Below are 18,911 nucleotides of genomic sequence, written 5' to 3'. Positions count from 1 at the left end.
TTGCAACATCATGCAGGCCTCTGCCGCCACAGGCTCACCCTGCATTCCAATTATAACTACCGTACCCCTCCCTCCCCCTGGCCTGAGTGACCCAGAGTACCCTAATCAGCTGCTGCTTTAATCCCATTCTGTCTGGGAAGGAACAGAAGCCTGAGGGCGACCTACATGCAGAGGTGGGGCCAAAACCAAAGCTGAACCCCAGGAGCTGTGCAAAAAGAAGAGAAAGGGATATTTCTCCATGCAGCCTCAGGAGCAGTGGATTAAATCCCCACAATCAACCTGAGGTACTCTGCATCTGTGGAACACATGAATAGACAACAAATCAACCCCAAATTGAGGTGGTGGCCCTTGGGAGCAACTCTAGACTTGGGTTTTGCTGTCTGCGACAGACTTGTTTCTGATTTTTATGTTTATCTTAGTGTAGTTTTTAGCACTTGTATCATTGGTGGATTTGTTTATTGGTTTGGCTACTCTCAGTTTTATTATTACTTTTTTATTTTAATAATTGTTATTTTCTTAAAAATTATTTATTTATCTTTCTCTTTTTCTCGCTTTTCTTCTGAGACGTGTGGCTGACAGGGTTTTGGTTCTCCGGCCTGGTGTCAGACCTGAGCCTCTGAGGTGGGAGAGCCGACTTCAGGACATTGGACCACCAGAGACCTACCAACCCCACATAATATCAATCAGCAAGAGCTCTCCCATAGATCTTTGTCTCAATGCTAAGACTTAGCTCCACCCAACAGCCAGCAAGCTCCAGTGCTGGATGCCCCTTGACAAAATCTAACAAGACAGGAACATAACCCCACCAATTAGCAGAGAGCCTGCCTAAAATCATAGTAAGTTCACAGAAAACCCTGAAAAACATCACCAGATGCAACCATGCCCACCAGTCAGAAAAGATCCAGTCTCATCCACCAGAACACAGGCACCAGTCCCCTCCACCAGGAAGCCTACACAAGCCACTGAACCAACATTACCAACTGGGGGCAGATACCAAAAACAAAGGGAACTATGAACCGGAAGCCTGTGAAAGGAGACCACAAACAGAGTAAGTTAAGCAAAATGAGAAGACAGAGGAATACACAGCAGATGAAGGAGCAAGGCAAAATACCTCCAGACAAAAAAAATGAAGAAGAAATAAGGAGTCTACCTAAAAAAGAATTCAGAGTAATGATACTAACGATGATCCAAAATCTTGGAAATAGAATGGAGAAAATACACGAAACGTGTAACAAGGATTAGAAGAACTTAAGAGCAAACAAACAATGATGAATAACACAATAAATGAAATGAAAATTCTCCAGAAGGAATCAATAGTAGAATAACTGAGGCAGAAGAACGGATAAGTGACCTGGAAGGTAAAATAGTGGAAATATCTGCCACAGAGCAGAATAAAGAATGAAAAGAATTGAGGACAGTCTCAGAGACTTCTGGGACAACATTAAACACACCAACAGTCGAATTATAGGGGTCCCAGAAGAAGAAGAGAAAAAGAAAGGGACTAAGAAAATATTTGAAGAGATTATATTTAAAAACTTTGCTAACATGGGAAAAGAAAGAGTCAATGAAGTGCAGGAAGCGCAGACAGTCCTATACAGGATAAATCCAAGGAGAAACATGCCAAGACACATATTAATCAAGCTGTCAAAAATTAAATACAAAGAAAAAATATTAAAAGCAGCAAGGGAAAAACAACAGATAACAGACAAGGGAATCCCCATAAGGTTATCAGATGATCTTTCAGCAGAAACTCTGCAAGCCAGAAGGGAGTGGTAGGACATATGTAAAGTGATGAAAGGGAAAAACCTACAGCCAAGATTACTCTACCCAGCAAGGATGTCATTCAGATTCAATGGAGAAATTAAAAAATTTACAGAAAAGCAAAAGCTAAGAGAATTCAGCACCACAAATCCAGCTTTACAACAAATGCTAAAGAAACTTCTCTAGGCAGGAAACACAAGAGAAGGAAAAGACCTACAATAACAAACCCAAAGCAGTTAAGAAAATGGTAATAGGAACATACATATCAATAATTACCTTAAATGTAAATAGATTAAATGCTCCAACCAAAAGAAATAGACTGGCTGAATGGAAACAAAAACAAGATCCGTATATATGCTGTCTACAAGAGACCTACTTCAGACCTAGGGACACATACAGACTGAAAGTGAGGGCATGGAAAAAGATATTCCATGCAAATGTAAATCAAGAAAAGCTGGTGTTGCAATTTTCATAACAGACAAAATAGACTTTAACATAAAGAATATTACAAGAGACAAAGAAGGACACTACATAATGATCAAGGGATCAATCCAAGAAGAAGATATAACTATTGTAAATACTTATGCACCCAAAATAGGAGCACCTCAATAGATAAGGTGCTACATAATGCTAACAGCCATAAAAGGGGAAATCGACAGTAACACAATCATAGTGAGGGACTTTAACACACCACTTTCACCAATGGACAGATCATACAAAATGAAAATAAATAAGGAAACACAAGCTTTAAATGATACATTAAACAATATGGACTTAATTGATATTTATAGGACATTCCATCCCAAAACAAAAGAATACACTTTTTCCTCAAGTGTGCATAGAACATTGTCCAGGATAGATCATATCTTGGGTCACATATCAAGCCTTGGTAAATTTAAGAAAATTGAAATCATACCAAGTATCTTTTCTGACCACAATGCTATGAGACTAGATATCAATTACAGGAAAAAAATGTGTAAAAAATACAAACATACGGAGGCTAAACTATGCACTGTGTAATAAACAAGAAAGTGATTCAGTGATTTCTTCTCACTGAAGAAATCAAAGAGGAAATAAAAAAATACCTAGGAACAAATGACAATGAAAACACAATGACCCAAAGCCTATGGGATGCAGCAAAAGCAGTTCTAGGAGGGAATTTTATAGCAATACAATCCTACCTTAAGAAACAAGAAACATCTCAAATGAACAAGCTAACCTTACACTTAAAGCAATTAGTGAAAGTGGCACAAAAAAATACCAAAGTAAGCAGAAGGAAAGAAAACATAAAATCAGATCAGAAATAAATGAAAAAGAAACGAAGGAAATAATAGCAAAGATCAATAAAACTGAAAGCTCTTTCTTTGAGAAGATAAAGAACATTGATAAACCATTAACCAGACTCATCAAGAAAAAAAGAGAGAACACTCAAATTAATAGAATTAGAAATGAAAAAGGAGAAGTAACAACTGATAATGCAGAAATATAAAGGATCATGCGAGATCACTACAAGCAAATATATGCCAATAAAATGGACAACCTGGAAGAAATGGACAAATTCTTAGAAAAGCACAACCTTTGAGACTGAACCAGGAAGAAATAGAAAATGTAAACAGACCAGTCACTGGCACTGAAATTGAAACTGTGATTAAAAATCTTCCAACAAACAAAAGCCCAGGACCAGATTGCTTCACAGACGAATTCTATCAAACAATAGAGAAGAGCTAACACCTACCCCTCTTAAACTCTTCCAAAATATAGCAGAGAGAGGAATACTCCCAACCTCATTCTACAAGGCCACCATCACCCTGATACCAAAACCAGGCAAAGATGTCCCAAAACTAAAATTACAGGCTAAGATCACTGATGAACATAGGTGTAAAAATCTTCAACAACATACTAGCAAACGGAATCCAACAGCACATTAAAAAGATCATGATCATGATCTTGTGGGGTTTTTCAAGTGGGGTTTATCCCAGGAATGCAAGGATTCTTCAATGTACACAAATCAATAAATGTGATACACTATATTAACAAACTGAAGAATAAAAAACATATTATCATCTGAATAGATGCAGAAAACACTTTCAAAAAGATTCAACAGCCATTTATGATAAAAAAAACCTCAGAAAGCAGGCATAGAGGGAACTTACATCAACATAATAAAGGCCATATATGACAAACCCACAGCCAACATTGTTCTGAATGGGGAAAAACTGAAACCATTTCCTCTAAAACCAGGAACAAGACAAGGCTGCCCACTCTCACCACTACTATTTAACATAGTTTTGTAAGTTTTATCCACAGCAATCAGAGAATTAAAAAAAATAAAATAAAATGATCCAAATCGAAAAATAAGTAAAACTGTCACTGTTTGCAGATGACATGATACTATACATAGAGAATCCTAAAGATGCTACCAGAAAACTACTAGAGCTAATCAATGAATTTGGTAAAGTAGCATGATACAAAATTAGTGCATAGAAATCTCTGGCATTCCTATACACTAATGATGAAATATCTGATAGAGAAATTAAGGAAACACTCCCTTTTATCATTGCAACAAATAGAATAAAATACCTAAGAATAAGCCTACCTAAGGATACAAAAGGCCTGTATACAGAAAACTATAAGACACTGATGAAAGAAATTAAAGATGATACAAACAGATGGAGAGATATACCATGTTCTTGGATTGGAAGAATCAACATTGTGAAAATAACTATACTATCCAAAGAAATCTACAGATTCAATGCAATCCATATGAAACCACCACTGGCATTTTTCACAGAACTAGGACAAAAAATTTTCCAATATGTATGGAAACACAAAAGACCCTGAATAGCCAAAGCAATCTTGAGAAAGAAAACGGAGCTGGGGGAATCAGGCTCCCTGACTTCAGACTATACTACAAAGCTACAGTAATCAAGACAGTATGGTACTGGCACAAAAGCAGAAATATAGATTAATCGATCTGGATTGAAAGCCCAGAGATAAAACCACGCTCATATGGTCACCTTATCTTTGACAACAGAGGCAAGAATATACAATGGAGAAAAGACAGCCTCTTCAATAAGTGGTGCTGGGAAAACTGGACAGCTACATGGAAAAGAATGAAATTAGAATACTCCCTAACACCATACACAAAAATAAACTCAAAATGGTTTAAAGACCTAAATATAAGGCCAGGCACCATAAAACTCCTAGAGGAGAACAAAGGAAGAACACACTTTGACATAAACCACAGCAAGATCCTTTTTGATCTACCTCTTAGAGAAATGGAAATAAAAACAAAAATAAACAAATGGGACCTAATAAAATTTAAAAGCTTTGGCACAGCAAAGGAAACCATAAACAAGGCAAAAAGACAACTCTCAGAATGGAAGAAAATATTTGCAAACGAAGCAGCAGACAAAAGATTAATCTCCAAATTGTACAAGCAGCTCCTGCAGCTCAATATCAAAAAAACAAACTACCCAATCCAAAAATGGGCAGAAGACGTAAATAGACATTTCTCCAAGAAGATATACCAATTGCTAATAAACACATGAAAGTATGCTCAGCATTACTAATCCTTAGAGAAATGAAAATCAAAACTACAATGAGCTATCACCACACACTGATCAGAATGGCCATCATCAAAAAATTTGCAAACATTAAATGCTGGAGAGGGTGTGGAGAAAAAGGAACCCTCTTGCACTGTTGGTGGGAATGTAAATTGATATAGCCACTATGGAGAACAGTGTGGAGGTTCCTTAAAAAACTAAAAGTAGAAGTATCATATGACCCAGCAATCCTACTACTGGGCATATATCCTGAGAAAACTATAATTCCAAAAAATCACATAACGTAATGTTCATTGCAGCACTATTTACCATTTTCAGGACATGCAAGCAACCTAAGTGTCCATTGACAGATGAATGGATTAATGAGATGTGGCACATATATTCAATGGAATATTGCCCAGTCATAAAAAGAAACAAAACTGGGTTATTTGTAGTGAGGTGGTTGGACTAGAGTCTGTCAGAGAGAGTGAAGTAAGTCAGAAAGAGAAAAACAAATACCGTATGCTAACACATATATATGGAGTCTAAAAAAAGTGGTTCTGATGAACCTAGGGGCAGGACAGTAATAAAGATGCAGACGTAGAGAATGGACTTGAGGACACGGGGAGGGGGAAATATAAGCTGGGACGAATTGAGAGAGTAGCATTAACATATATACACTACCAAATGTAAAATAGATAGCTAGTGGGAAGCAGGTGCATTGCACAGGGAGATCAGCTTGGTGCTTTGTGACCACCTAGAGGGGTGGGATAGGGAGTGTGGGAGGGAGACACAAGAGGGAGGGCATATATGTTTACATATAGCTGATTCACTTTGTTACAGCAGAAACTGACACAACATTGTAAAGCAGTTATAATCCAATAAAGTTGTTAAAAAAAACTGTTTACTCACTGTAAATTTTTTGAATATTAATTATATCAACAGTATATTCTGTAGGCTGTTCCTATTGAGACTGTAAGACTCTGAATTCATAATTTAGAAAACATGCCTTGTGTCAGACAGTGGGCTGGCTAGGCAGTAGGCATAAATAGTGAATCAGACAGACTTGGTTCTACTCACCGTTGAAGTTAGAGTCAGGTGTGATGCCCAATATACCATCAATTCAAATAGAGTGTGATAAAAAATATGCTATGAAGGATGGCAGAATGATAACTGTATATTTAGTTGAGTTACATGTGCTCATGATATCATTCTCTCTATATTGATATATTTGGAGCAGATTAAGCTCAATTTTTTAAGGTAATGTCCTTCTTGTGGAGAAAGTGACTTATCAGCTTGGAGCTTGGTAGATTCAGCCAAGAGAAGACACCTGTGAAGAAATGATTGTGGTGGGATACAGAAAACGGCCTCCTCAAACACTGCAAGTACTTGAGTATTTTCCCAACAATAACAGAATGTAGTTCAAGACAAAGTCATGAGACATGAGCCTGAAGAGGAAAGCAAAACCCAAATCACCAAGGCTTTTCAAAGTAAGTTTCTATTTTATTCTGAAAATACCTTGTCTAAGGCCAAAGTTTGTAAAGAACTCTGTTATAAGTAGTAATGTATTTTAGTAATAACATTTACATTTTCAAGGAGTTGAATCAATGCTTTGGGGACAATGTTTTATTTTTTTGTATGTGAATAAATAATTAGAGACTTTGAAAACATGATACATGAATATAAGAAGTTGAAGACACTTTATAAGAAGTCTGGACAGAGTTTCAACTGATTTTTCTAAATAGACATTTATACAATATTGTAGCCCTTAGTTTAGTAGAAAGAGTCATTGTACACTATAAAGTAATATCTCAGAAAAGTTTATGGAACTGTGGAGGTGGCATGAATGCTGACTGGGATAGTCAGTTTGTTGATAATTGAAAAGCCATATAAATGGTGTGAAAGTGCCTGTTCTGGAACAGTCTTCTATAGAGACAACTATAGCCTGACACATAGCCAACTGTTCAATAGGTCTTATTTGCTTGAATTTATACTAGACATAAATTAATACAGTCATGAAAGAACCAGATAAAAGGAATAAGCTATTAAGCTGACCAATACTTAGTTTGAGGAGTCCTTCAAGATTTTAGAATTTTATTTGTTGTTTATATCAGTCATTCCTACATTTTATTGATTCTTACATTTCCTTTGATTTATATTAACATTCTACAATCCTAAATCTCCTAAAACAGTTCATCTAAACAATGGTAATGAAAATCTAATGACATTAGTTAAAGGCATTAACTTTACAATTGTTACTTTACAGCCTCATTCCCAAAAGTTATGAAAAATACCTAGACATTTGGAGAAGTAAATTTGCATGCAACTCTTTTTTTTTTTTCCTAAGATCATTACTATCTGTAAGCACAGAACACTTCAGAAAATAACTGTAACAACTTGTAGAAGGTAATGATATACCGGGGAAACTATTGATTTTTAAAATTTATTTAGAAAGTAAGAGAAAAAAAATCTACTGTCTGGATTAAGTCAAAGACTCAGCATGAAAAGTTGGTAATCAGTCCTGATTTTCATGTCTTTTTCAATAAGAAAATAACATCCTATGTGTAATGGGACAGACACAAACACAGACATTTAGGTTCATAAATACCAGATGACTGCAGAAATGTGACTCTGAATGGATCACCTGGATTTACTTTTTCTTCTGAAAAGTAATGCTCTTTATTTATATTAATTGGATATCTCCTTCATTTGAAAGTATAAATTACCCATCAGATGTCAAGGACAATATGTCACTACTGTAGTATGGTGGGTGATTTTAAATAATTTGTTAGAGAACTTTTATCTTTTTACTTCTCTTGGAAGAAGTAGCATATAGTTTAATAATAATAGTTTGGAAATTATTCTTGTCTTTAGTTTTGAATGTAATGTGTTATTTTACCTAATTTTTAAAAGCTCATTGAAGTGTTAAATATTAGTATATTTAAAACACTATAACATACCATTTGAATAAAAGACAATATGCTCTAAGACACTGTGAAAGAAGATAAGTTATACTATCTTTGAGAAATAATATAGAAAAAGAAGATCTGAAGCAAAACTAGCGACTACTGTCTATAAAGGGAAGAACTTTTAACTCCTTCATTAATTAGCATCCTATTTTTGTGAGGTAATTTGTGGGCTTGTGATTGGCAATTTATGAGTGGAATTTGGGATCCAACTACAAAATATAAGATGCACAAAATTTAAATACAGTTTTGTTATATAGAAACTATGATAAATACAATAATTTATTCTAAGATACATGAAGAGAATATATTTGACCACAATAAAGGAAAAAAAAGAGATGAATAGAGTTTGCAATACAAACAGAATTCTAGTTAAATGTATTATTTTTCCCCTACTCAAAACACCAGCCCCTTTTGATTTTTACCAATAGTACATAATGTCTAGATTAAGTGAAAGACTTAACATGAAACCTAGATAATTATTCCTGGCTGTCATATCTTTGTCAATAAAAAAAGAGTGTCCTATATGGCAATGGGACATACACAAGTACAGATATTTAAGTTACAAATGTCTAATGGATGAAGACATTTGACTCTAAAGGATTGTATTGATTCTAAATATATGTTGATTTTTATTATGGAATGAAAGAAGAATTTATGGAAATGCAGAATTGACTTTTGGCTTTTCTAGAGAAAATATTATACACAGTAAAGTAATAGTGAATAACATTTCATAGATTTAAGAAAGGAAAAAATGTGTGTGTTAGTGGAATATATTACTCAGAATTATGATTTTAAATTTCATGGATAGTGATTTTCTTGGGAATTATTTTTTGATGTGTTTCATGGAAAGCAATTGTATTTAAACTTAGCTGCAAGAGGTCTGAATAACTTGAAATATTAGCACTGTTTCTAATTGATTTATTAAGAATTTTATGTTTTTAATAAGAAGCTTACTAAGAAATGTTAGTTGCTTGCTGCACTTCTAATACTTTTCTTTTTCAAGCCATATTTAAAGTTATATTGTATACAATCATGACATTCTACCTACAGATTTTTCTTTGCATATAGGTTCCAATGAAATTAAATATCCACATAAAATATTTATTCAATATGTACTTATTATATACTTACTATAAATGAGTTTCTGTGCTAGGTACTAGGATACAAGAATAAAGGTTTATAACTGATAAAGATTTTTTTATAACACATGTGACAATTCCCAAATAAAAAGGTATTTATTTAACTTTTTATTCAGTTTTACAATTTTTTAATATGGCAAAAGTATATACAGCACTTAGAAATGAAAATCAGAAGATTCACTTATGATTTAATCCTATCTTTGAAATTCACCAGTGAAGGACACTAAATTAAAAAGTTAAGTGGAAGTTAAAAGAAGCTGTAATATTTTATGATGGCTAGGTATTAACTGAACAAACTTAATTCTGCAAACTATAACAGTGACATAAGGGTTACCAAAAGTAATCCCACAAAGATTAAATTTGCAGTGTTATGGAAAAGATCTTTCTCTATTCCCACCAAACTGAAGATAATCTAAATGCACTTTGATTATTTTGCAAAGTATTCTAAAAATCTTTCTCTGACACTTGGAGATAAATATTGCCAGTATAGATGCCAAATGGCCAATTGTTTATTGTAATTAAAAAATTATAAGTGATAAAATCTTTTAAATTATGACCATTATATATAACTTTTTTTGAATTATGATACCTACATGTGATATTTATTATACATATACAAAAAGAATAAAAAAGTAACTCACAATTTAACAAAATGTGTATTCATTTTATTCTATATGCATTTATTATATAGTTAAAATATATAAATCAAACTATCTAGTGATAATATGTATTTATGCAAAGTATATATTTATTTGTATCATAAATAAATAACATGTATAGTATGAAATAACAGGAATGTGTATGTGTATGTTATGAAAGCAGCAATATACTTTTCAGAAATATAACAAATGATTTCATGAATTGCTTTGCACTGGTGTGTATGCTACATAACTAATTTACACTAATAATCCAGAACAATAAATGTGTTTAATATGATTCTTCAAATTTTATTTAATAAACTTAGATATAAAATTTGTTCTATATAGATACCAATGCATTAAATTTTAATATTTTTTAGCTACATGGAACATAATGTCTTCTACCATAATTATCTATGTATGTTTCACTTTTTTTTTTTTTGCATTTTTACTTTCAATTTTTTTTTAACATATTTATTGGAATATAATTCCTTTACAATGTTGTGTTAGTTTCTGTGTATAACAAAGTGAATCAGCTATACGTATACATATATCCCCATATACCCTCCCTCTTGCGTATCCCTCCCACCCTCCCTATCCTACCCTTCTAGGTAGTCACAAAGCACCAAACTGATCTCCCTGTGCTATGTAGCTGCTTCCCACTATCTATTTTACATTTGATATTGTATATATGTCCATCACACTCACTCACTTAGTCCCAGCTTACCATTCCCACCCACCTATGTCCTCAAGTCCATTCTCTATGTCTGCATCTTTATTCCTGTCCTGCCCCTAGGTTCATTAGAACAATTTATTTTTTTTAGATTCTATATATATGTGTTAGCATACAGTATTTGTTTTTCTCTTTCTGACTTATTTCACTCTGTATGAAAGACTCTAGGTCCATCCTCCTGAATACAAATGACTCATTTTCGTTTATTTTTATGGCTGAGTAATATTCTATTGTATATATGTGCCACCTCTTTATCTATTTATCTGTCAATGGACACTTAGGTTGCTTCCATATTCTGGCTATTGTAAATGGTGCTGCAATGAACACTGTGGTATGTAACTTTGAAATATGGTTTTCTCAGGATATATGCCCAGTTGTGGGATTGCTGGGTCATATGGTAGTTCTACTTTTAGTTGTTTAAGGACCCTCCATACTGTTCTCCACAGTGGCTGTATCAATTTACATTCCCACCAACAGTGCAAGAGGGTTCCCTTTTCTCCACACCATCTCCAGCATTTATTGTTTGTAGATATTTTGATGATGGCCACTCTGACTGGTGTGAGGTGATACCTCATTGTAGTTTCGATTTGCATTTCTCTAATGATTAGTGATGTTCAGCACACTTTCATGTGTTTGTTGGCAATCTGTATATCTTCTTTGGAGAAATGTCTTTTTCGGTCTTCTGCCAATTTTTGGATTGGGTTCTTTGGATTTTTGATATTGAGTTGCATGAGCTGCTTGTATAGTTTGGAGTTGCTTTGTCAGTTGCTTCGTTTGCAAATATTTTCTCTCATTCTGAGGGTTGTCTTTTTATTTTATTTATCGTTTCCTTTGCTGTGCAAAAGCTTTTAAGTTTCATTAGGTCCCATTTGTCTATTTTTGTTTTTACTTCCATTTCTCTAAGAGGTGGGTCAAAAATGATCTTGCTGTGATTTATGTCATACGGTTTTCTGCCTACATTTTCCTCTAAGAGTTTTATAGTGTCTGGCCTTACATTTAGGTCTTTCATCCATCTTGAGTTTATTTCTGTGTATGGTGTTAGGGAGTGTTTTAATTTCATTCTTTTCCATGTAGCTTCCCAGTTTTCCCAGCACCACTTATTGAAGAGGCTGTCTTTTCTCCATTGTATATTCTTGCCTCTGTTGTCAAAGATAAGGTGACCATATGTTTGTGGGTTTATCTCTGGGCTTTCTATCCTGTTCCATTGATCTATATTTCTGTTTTTGTGCCAGTACCATACTGTCTTGATTACTGTACCTTTGTAGTATAGTCTGAAGTCAGGGAGTCTGATTCCTCCAGCTCCCTTTTTCTTTCTCAAGATTGCTTTGGCTATTTAGGGTCTTTTGTGTTTCCATACATATTGGATAATTTTTTTGTCCTAGTTCTGTGAAAAATGCCAGTGGTAGTTTCATGGGGATTGCATTGAATCTGTAAATTGCTTTGGGTAATATAGTCATTTTCACAATGTTGATTCTTCCAATCCAAGAACATGGTATATCTCTCCATCTGTTTGTATCATCTTTAATTTCTTTCATCAGTGTCTTATAGTTTTCTGCATACAGGCCTTTTGTCTCCTTAGGTAGGTTTATTCCTAGGTATTTTATTCTTTTTGTGGCAATGGTAAATGGGAGTGTTTCCTTAATTTGTCTTTCATATTTTTTGTTGCTAGTGTATAGGAATGCCAGAGATTTCTGTACATTAATTTTGTATCCTGCTAATTTATCAAATTCATTAATTAGCTCTAGTAGTTTTCTGGTAGCATCTTTAGGATTCTCTATGTATAGTATCATGTCATCTGCAGACAGTGACAGTTCTACTTCTTCCTTTCCAATTTAGATTCCTTTTATTTCTTCTTCTTCTCTGATTGCTGTGGCTAAAACTTCCAAAACTATGTTGAATAATAGTGGTGAGAGTGGACATCCTTGTCTCGTTCCTGATCTTAATGGAAATGGTTTCAATTTTTCTCCACTGAGAATGATGTTGGCTGTGGGTTTGTCATATATGACCTTTATTATGTTGAGGTAAGTTCCCTCTATGCCTACTTTCTGAGTTTTTTAATCACAAATGGTGTTGAATTTTGTTGAAAGTGTTTTCTGCATCTATTGAGAAGATCATATGGTTTTTACCCTTCAATTTGTGAATATGATGTATCACATTGATTGATTTAAATATATTAAAGAATCCTTGCATTCCTGGGATAAACCCCACTTGACCGTGGTGTATGATCCTTTTAATGTGCTGTTGGATTCCGTTTGCTAGTATTCTGTTGAAGATTTTTACATCTATATTCATCAATGATCTTAGCCTATAGTTTTCTTTTTTTGTGACATCTTTCTCTGGTGTTGGTATCAGGGTGATGGTGGCCTCGTAGAATGAGTTTGGGAGTGTTCCTCCCTCTGTTATATATGTAAGAGTTTGAGAAGGATAGGTGTTGGTTCTTCTCTAAATGTTTGACAGAATTTGCCTGTGAAGGAACCTGGTCCTGGGCTTTTGTTTGTTGGAAGAGTTTTAATCACGGTTTCAATTTCATAGCTTGTGATTGGTCTGTTTATATTTTCTATTTCTTCCTGATTCAGATTCGGAAGGTTGTGCTTCTCTGAGAATTTGTCCATTTCTTCCAGATTGTGCACTTATTGGCATGTAGTTGCTTGTAGTAATCCCTCTATATTCTTTTCATTTCTGCAGTGTCCACTGTTACTTTTCCTCTTTCATTTCTAATTCTGTTGATTTGAGTGTTCTCCCTTTTTTTCTTGATGAGTCTGGTTAATGGTTTATCAATTTTGTTTATCTTCTCAAGAAGCAGCTTTTAGTTTTATTGATCTTTGCTATTGTTTCCTTCATTTCTTTTTCATTTATTTCTGAGCTGATCATTATGATTTCTTTCCTTCTGCTAATTTTGGGGTGTTTTTGTTCTTCTTTCTCTAATTACTTTAGGTGTAAGGTTAAGTGGTTTGAAATTTCCTTGTTTCTTGAGGTAAGATTGTACTCCTATAAACTTCCCTCTTAGAACTGCTTTTGTTGCATCCTGTAGGTTTTTGGCTGTTGTGTTTTCATTGTCATCTGTTTCTAGATCTTTTTGATTTCCTCTTTGATTTCTTCAGTGATTTTTGGTTATTTAGTAGCGTATTGTTTAGCTACCATATGTTTGTTTCTTTCTTTTTTTTTTTGGTATGCGGGCCTCTCACTGTTGTGGCCTTTCCCGTTGCGGAGCACAGGCTCTGGATGCGCAGGCTCAGCAGCCATGGCTCACAGGCCCAGCCACTCCGTGGCATGTGGGATCTTCCCAGACCGGGGCATGAACCCGTGTCCCCTGCATCAGCAGGCGGACTCTCAACCACTGCACCACCAGGGAAGCCCCCGTTTGTATTTTTTACACAGCGTTGTGGTCAGAAATGATACTTGGTACGATTTCAATTTTCTTAAATTTACCAAGGCTTGATTTGTGACCCAGGATATGATCTATCTTGGAGAATGTTCCATGAGTACTTGAGAAGAAATTATATTCTGTTGTTTTTGGATGAAATGTCTATAAATATCAATTAAGTCCATCTTGTTTAATGTGTCACTTAAAGCTTGTTTTTCCTTATTTATTTTCATTTTGCGTGATCTGTCCATTGGTGAAAGTGAGGAGTTAAAGTCCCCTAATATTATTGTGTTGCTGTGATTTCCCATTTTATGGCTGTTAGCATTTGCCTTATGTACTGAGGTGCTCCTATGTTGGGTACATAAATATTTACAATTTTTATATCTTCTTCTTGGATTGATCCCTTGATCATTATGTAGTGTCCTTTTTGTCTCTTGTAATAGTCTTTATTTTAAAGTCTATTTTGTCTGATACGAGAATTGCTACTCCAGCTTTCTTTTGATTTTCATTTGCATGGAATATCTTTTTCCAACCCCTCACTTTCAGTCTGTATGTGTCCCTAGGTCTGAAGTGGGTCTCTTGTAGACAGCATATATACGGGTCTTGTTTTAGTATCCATTCAGCCAGTCTATGTCTTTTGGTTGGAGCATTTAATCTATTTACATTTAAGATAATTATTGATATGTATGTTCCTATTGCCATTTTTTTAATTGTTTTGTGTTTGTAGGTCTTTTCCTTCTCTTGTGTTTTCTGCCTAAAGTAGTTCCTTTTGCATTTGTTGTAAAGCTGGATTGATTGTGCTGGATTCTCTTAGCTTTTGCTTGTCTGTAGAGGTTTTTATTTCTCTGTCAAATCTGAATGAGCTCCTTGCTGGGTAGAGTAATTTTGTTGTAGCTTTTTCTCTTTCATCACTTTAAATATGTCCTACCTTCCCTTCTGACTTTCAGAGTTTCTGCTGAAAGGTCAGCTGGTAACCTTATGGGGATTTCCTTGTATGTTTCTTGTTGCTTTTCCATTGCTGCTTTCAATATTTTTTCTTTGTATTTAAATTTTGATTGTTTCATTAATATGTGTCTTGGCATGTTTCTCCTTGGATTTATCCTGTATGGGCCTCTCTGTGCTTCTGGGACTTCATTGATTATATCCTTTCCCTTATTAGGGAATTTTTCAACTACAATATCTTCAAATATTTTCTCAGTCCCTTTCTTTTTCTTTCTTTCTTTCTTTTTTTTTTGGTGTTTTAAAACGTTTCAGTTTGTATTCCTAAGTATATTTTGTTGTCAATGGTCACATATATCAATGTGTCCATTTGGGTAATTTAACAATAAACCTGCAGATCACAATAACAACAGAAATATAGCTAACAAACATTTTTTAAAAAGCATTTTCGGGCTTCCCTGGTGGTGCAGTGGTTGAGAGTCCGCCTGCCGATGCAGGGGACACGGGTTTGTGTCCTGGTCCGGGAAGATCCCACATACCGTGGAGCGACTGGACCTGTGAGACATGGCCGCTGAGCCTGCTAGTCCGGAGCCTGTGCTCTGCAACGGGGGTGGCCACAACAGTGAGAGGCCCGTGTACCGCAGAAAAAAAAAAAAAAAAGCATTTTCAAAGATATAATTTACATACCATAATATACCCCCATTTAAAATGCACAATTCAGTGGATTTTGTACATTCACAAAGTTGTGCAACCATTGCCACTACCTAATTCTAGAACATTCCATCCCCCAAAAGGAAACCCTGTACTCAATGGCTACCCATCTCTCTCTGGCCTAGATAATGACTAACCTACTTTCAGTCTCTATGGATCTGCCCACTCTAGACAATTCCTGTAAGTGGAACTGTACAATATGGGGCCTTTCGTGACTGGCTTCTTTTACTTGGCAGTGTCCTCAAGGTTCAACCGCGTTGTAGTATCAGGATGGACCACATTTTGTTTATCCGTTCATGAGCTGATGGACACTGGGGTTGTTTCCAAATAGTCACGTAGCTGTTGTGTCTATGCTGCTAGTATGAGTCTTTGCGTGGCTTACGCCTTCGTTTCTCTTGGATAGACACCCAAGAGGGGAGTGGCCAGCTCAGAGAGCAGCTCCGTCCATCACACTGAGCAGGCTGTGCCCAGGGCAGCCACACCGGTTCACGTTCCCACCAGCTGGATATAAGGTTCCATTTCCCCACATCCTCCCCAAACACGAAAAACTTCATTTTATTTTTAAAGTGACCCTCTTGCTACTGGAGAAAACTGAAACGCATTCATCTCAATTCAACACCAATCTTACAAACTGCAGGTAAGCAAAAACATTTACATCCAAAACCTTTCTCATAACTAAGAAAAAGCAGGATATGTTCCAGAACACCCATTTCCTTCTGTACTCTATCTCATTATTCTGTAGAATAAACAAACAGTATGGGGGAAAGGTGACTAAATATTTAAAAAATACATTCCTGAAACAAGTTACGGATCAGGCCCAATTAAACTGCAAAAAAGACCACTTCCCACTAGCTTCAGAGTTTTCCACTGCGAAATGCCTGACCCACTGGTCTCACTCCCCAAAACCCCAACTGGGCGCTCAGTGTGACCTGGAGGCACCTCCCCTCCTACTGTGACGTGACCCCCAGACGTCCCTGGAGAGGGCACACTGTCCTCGTCTGTCCAGGCACCTCCCGATGATGCTGACCTGCAGTACCACCACCAACTTTACTTCATGGTGTGTGTGCTTCTGGGGCTAAATTCTGGGAAGTACTTCAGCAGTGGGACCCCAAGCACCTGGACCCGAGCCTCTGTGGCCTCAACAGTGGATGCTGCTGCCTCCTGCCCTTGCTGCCACGGGGGCCTCTGGCTGGTCTTGACCGATGGCCAGGTTTCTGAACCACACGGTTTGTGGACAGTGCTAACTGGAAATGACTGCAGTACATATATGTGTATGCATGCGTGTTTGTCTCCATCATTTTACTCCAGAAATTCCAGAGATGGGCTGACGTCATTATGAAAAAGAAGTCTGCGGCTTAAGTTTAAATTTTCTGAAATAATGACACTTAAAATACCAAAGCCTTGGAAGACCTGTAACAATTTACTTTCTACAAGGTACTACACACGTATCTGCAACCCGAGGGTGGCTATGCTCCCGTTCCACTGGCACAGCACACACGGAGCCATTGCATGGCTGTCTAATTCAGACGAGCCGGACTCCCCCACTCGGCAGAAACCAGCAGCACAGAATTAGCACGGCCCAGAGGACACGCCCCCAGCACTCGCTGATCAGGGCCCCGAGTGTTCCTGTGCACCCTCTACCTTGGGTCACCTCAGGACAAGGGACAGGCTTGTTTGAGGCCACTTGTAGGATGGGGCTCCACCGCCCCCATGCCCCCACCCCCCGTGCAGGCAGCACACAGCTCCTGTGAGCCTTGTCATGGCCGCTCTCTGCCCTCAGAGTCTCCCCCTTCCCCTGGCTTCACAGCAGTATTCTGGATCCAGGAGAAAGGAGTCTGGCCTCTGGAGCAGGGGGACTGTGAGTTACTAAAGAGATGAATATCGTATATTTTGTACCTTTAACCTGGACTCTGAATGGTATGGAATTTGATATTGGTGAAGGAGGAGTGGACAATGGTGTCACAACATCTTTCATGAAGAATCGGCAGGTGGGATGAGCCCTCACCTTCCTGTCACTGGGGTCCTTCACTTCACCCTCCTCCAGGTCATCATCATCGATCTCTCCATCGTCGATCTCTCCGTCGTTGTCCTCTTTTCTCACTGGCGGCCTCCACGGGCTCCCTGTCCTCCATGCCGCAGACGCCCGCCTTCCCGTCCTTCCCCGGAGCCCCTTCTCTCCTCTCCTCGTCATCCTCGGGCCCGGCCTTCTAGGTGTCGTCCTCCTGCGTGGCGGGGGCGGGCTCCTTGGGGACCTCCTCATCGTAGTCTAACTCATGCTTGTCCAGGTCCCTGGTGACCGACGAGGCCTCGTCCCTCAGGTCGCTGGTGCAGTCTTCCTTCCCCAGGTACCCCTCAGCCTGCGGGGGCCTGGCCGGGCCTCCGCTTGGCTCCTGAGCCTCAGAGTCCCGGTCCTCCTCATCGGAGCGACTCTCCTCTTCCTCCTGGCTCAGTCCCGGGGCGACGTTCTCCTTGTCCTCCACATCAGAAGCCCTCCCCCCGCCCCATCCGATCCTGCTCAGACCCACTTTCCCTCAGGATGTCATTGTCGGAGAGCCCCTGCTGCTCCCCTTCTTCATCCTCTGGAGAGCAAGGGTTCCAGTCAGGGCTCTCGGCCACATCCATCAGTATCCACGGTTCTCAGCACAAGGGCAGAGAAGGGGCCACGGCTTCGCAGGTGTCAGGGCAGAACAGAAAAGACATCCCTCAGCCCTTCCACTCCTCACAGGCTCCAGCCTGAGGCGCGATGCAGGCGGAACAAACGGGCTCCACTTCCCGAGGGGGCCGGCCATTGTGCGACGTCATCAGGCCGCAACGGTTGTCTGCGGGCCGGCGGGCTTCCCTCGCTTGCCACACCCTCTGTCCGCTTCCTTTGAGCCTCCGCGCAGCCGCCTCTGTGTGGCGGCGCCCCCACGGCGCACCTCTTTTTCTCTTCTTCTTCTGGGACTCTTATAATTCGAATGTTGGTGTGTTTAATGTTGTCTCAGAGGTCTCTGAGACTGTCCTCAATTCTTTACATTCTTTTTCCTTTATTCTGCTCTGAGTAGTTATTTCCACTATTTTATCTTCCAGGCCACTTATCCATTTTCCTGCCTCAGTTATTCTGCTAATGATT

The 18,911-nt window shown here is 37.8% G+C and overlaps 1 pseudogene; it reads right to left on the bottom strand.

The window, feature by feature from the left end:
* Positions 1-18,006: 18,006 nt before the first annotated feature.
* Positions 18,007-18,421, bottom strand: LOC136130498 (zinc finger CCCH domain-containing protein 18-like; annotated as a pseudogene).
* Positions 18,422-18,911: the final 490 nt, after the last annotated feature.

The sequence above is a fragment of the Phocoena phocoena genome, chromosome 1 (assembly GCF_963924675.1).
Source record: "Phocoena phocoena chromosome 1, mPhoPho1.1, whole genome shotgun sequence".
NCBI lineage: Eukaryota > Metazoa > Chordata > Mammalia > Artiodactyla > Phocoenidae > Phocoena > Phocoena phocoena.
Note: the sequence above shows the minus strand (reverse complement) of the source record. Positions and strands in the feature narration are given on the sequence as shown.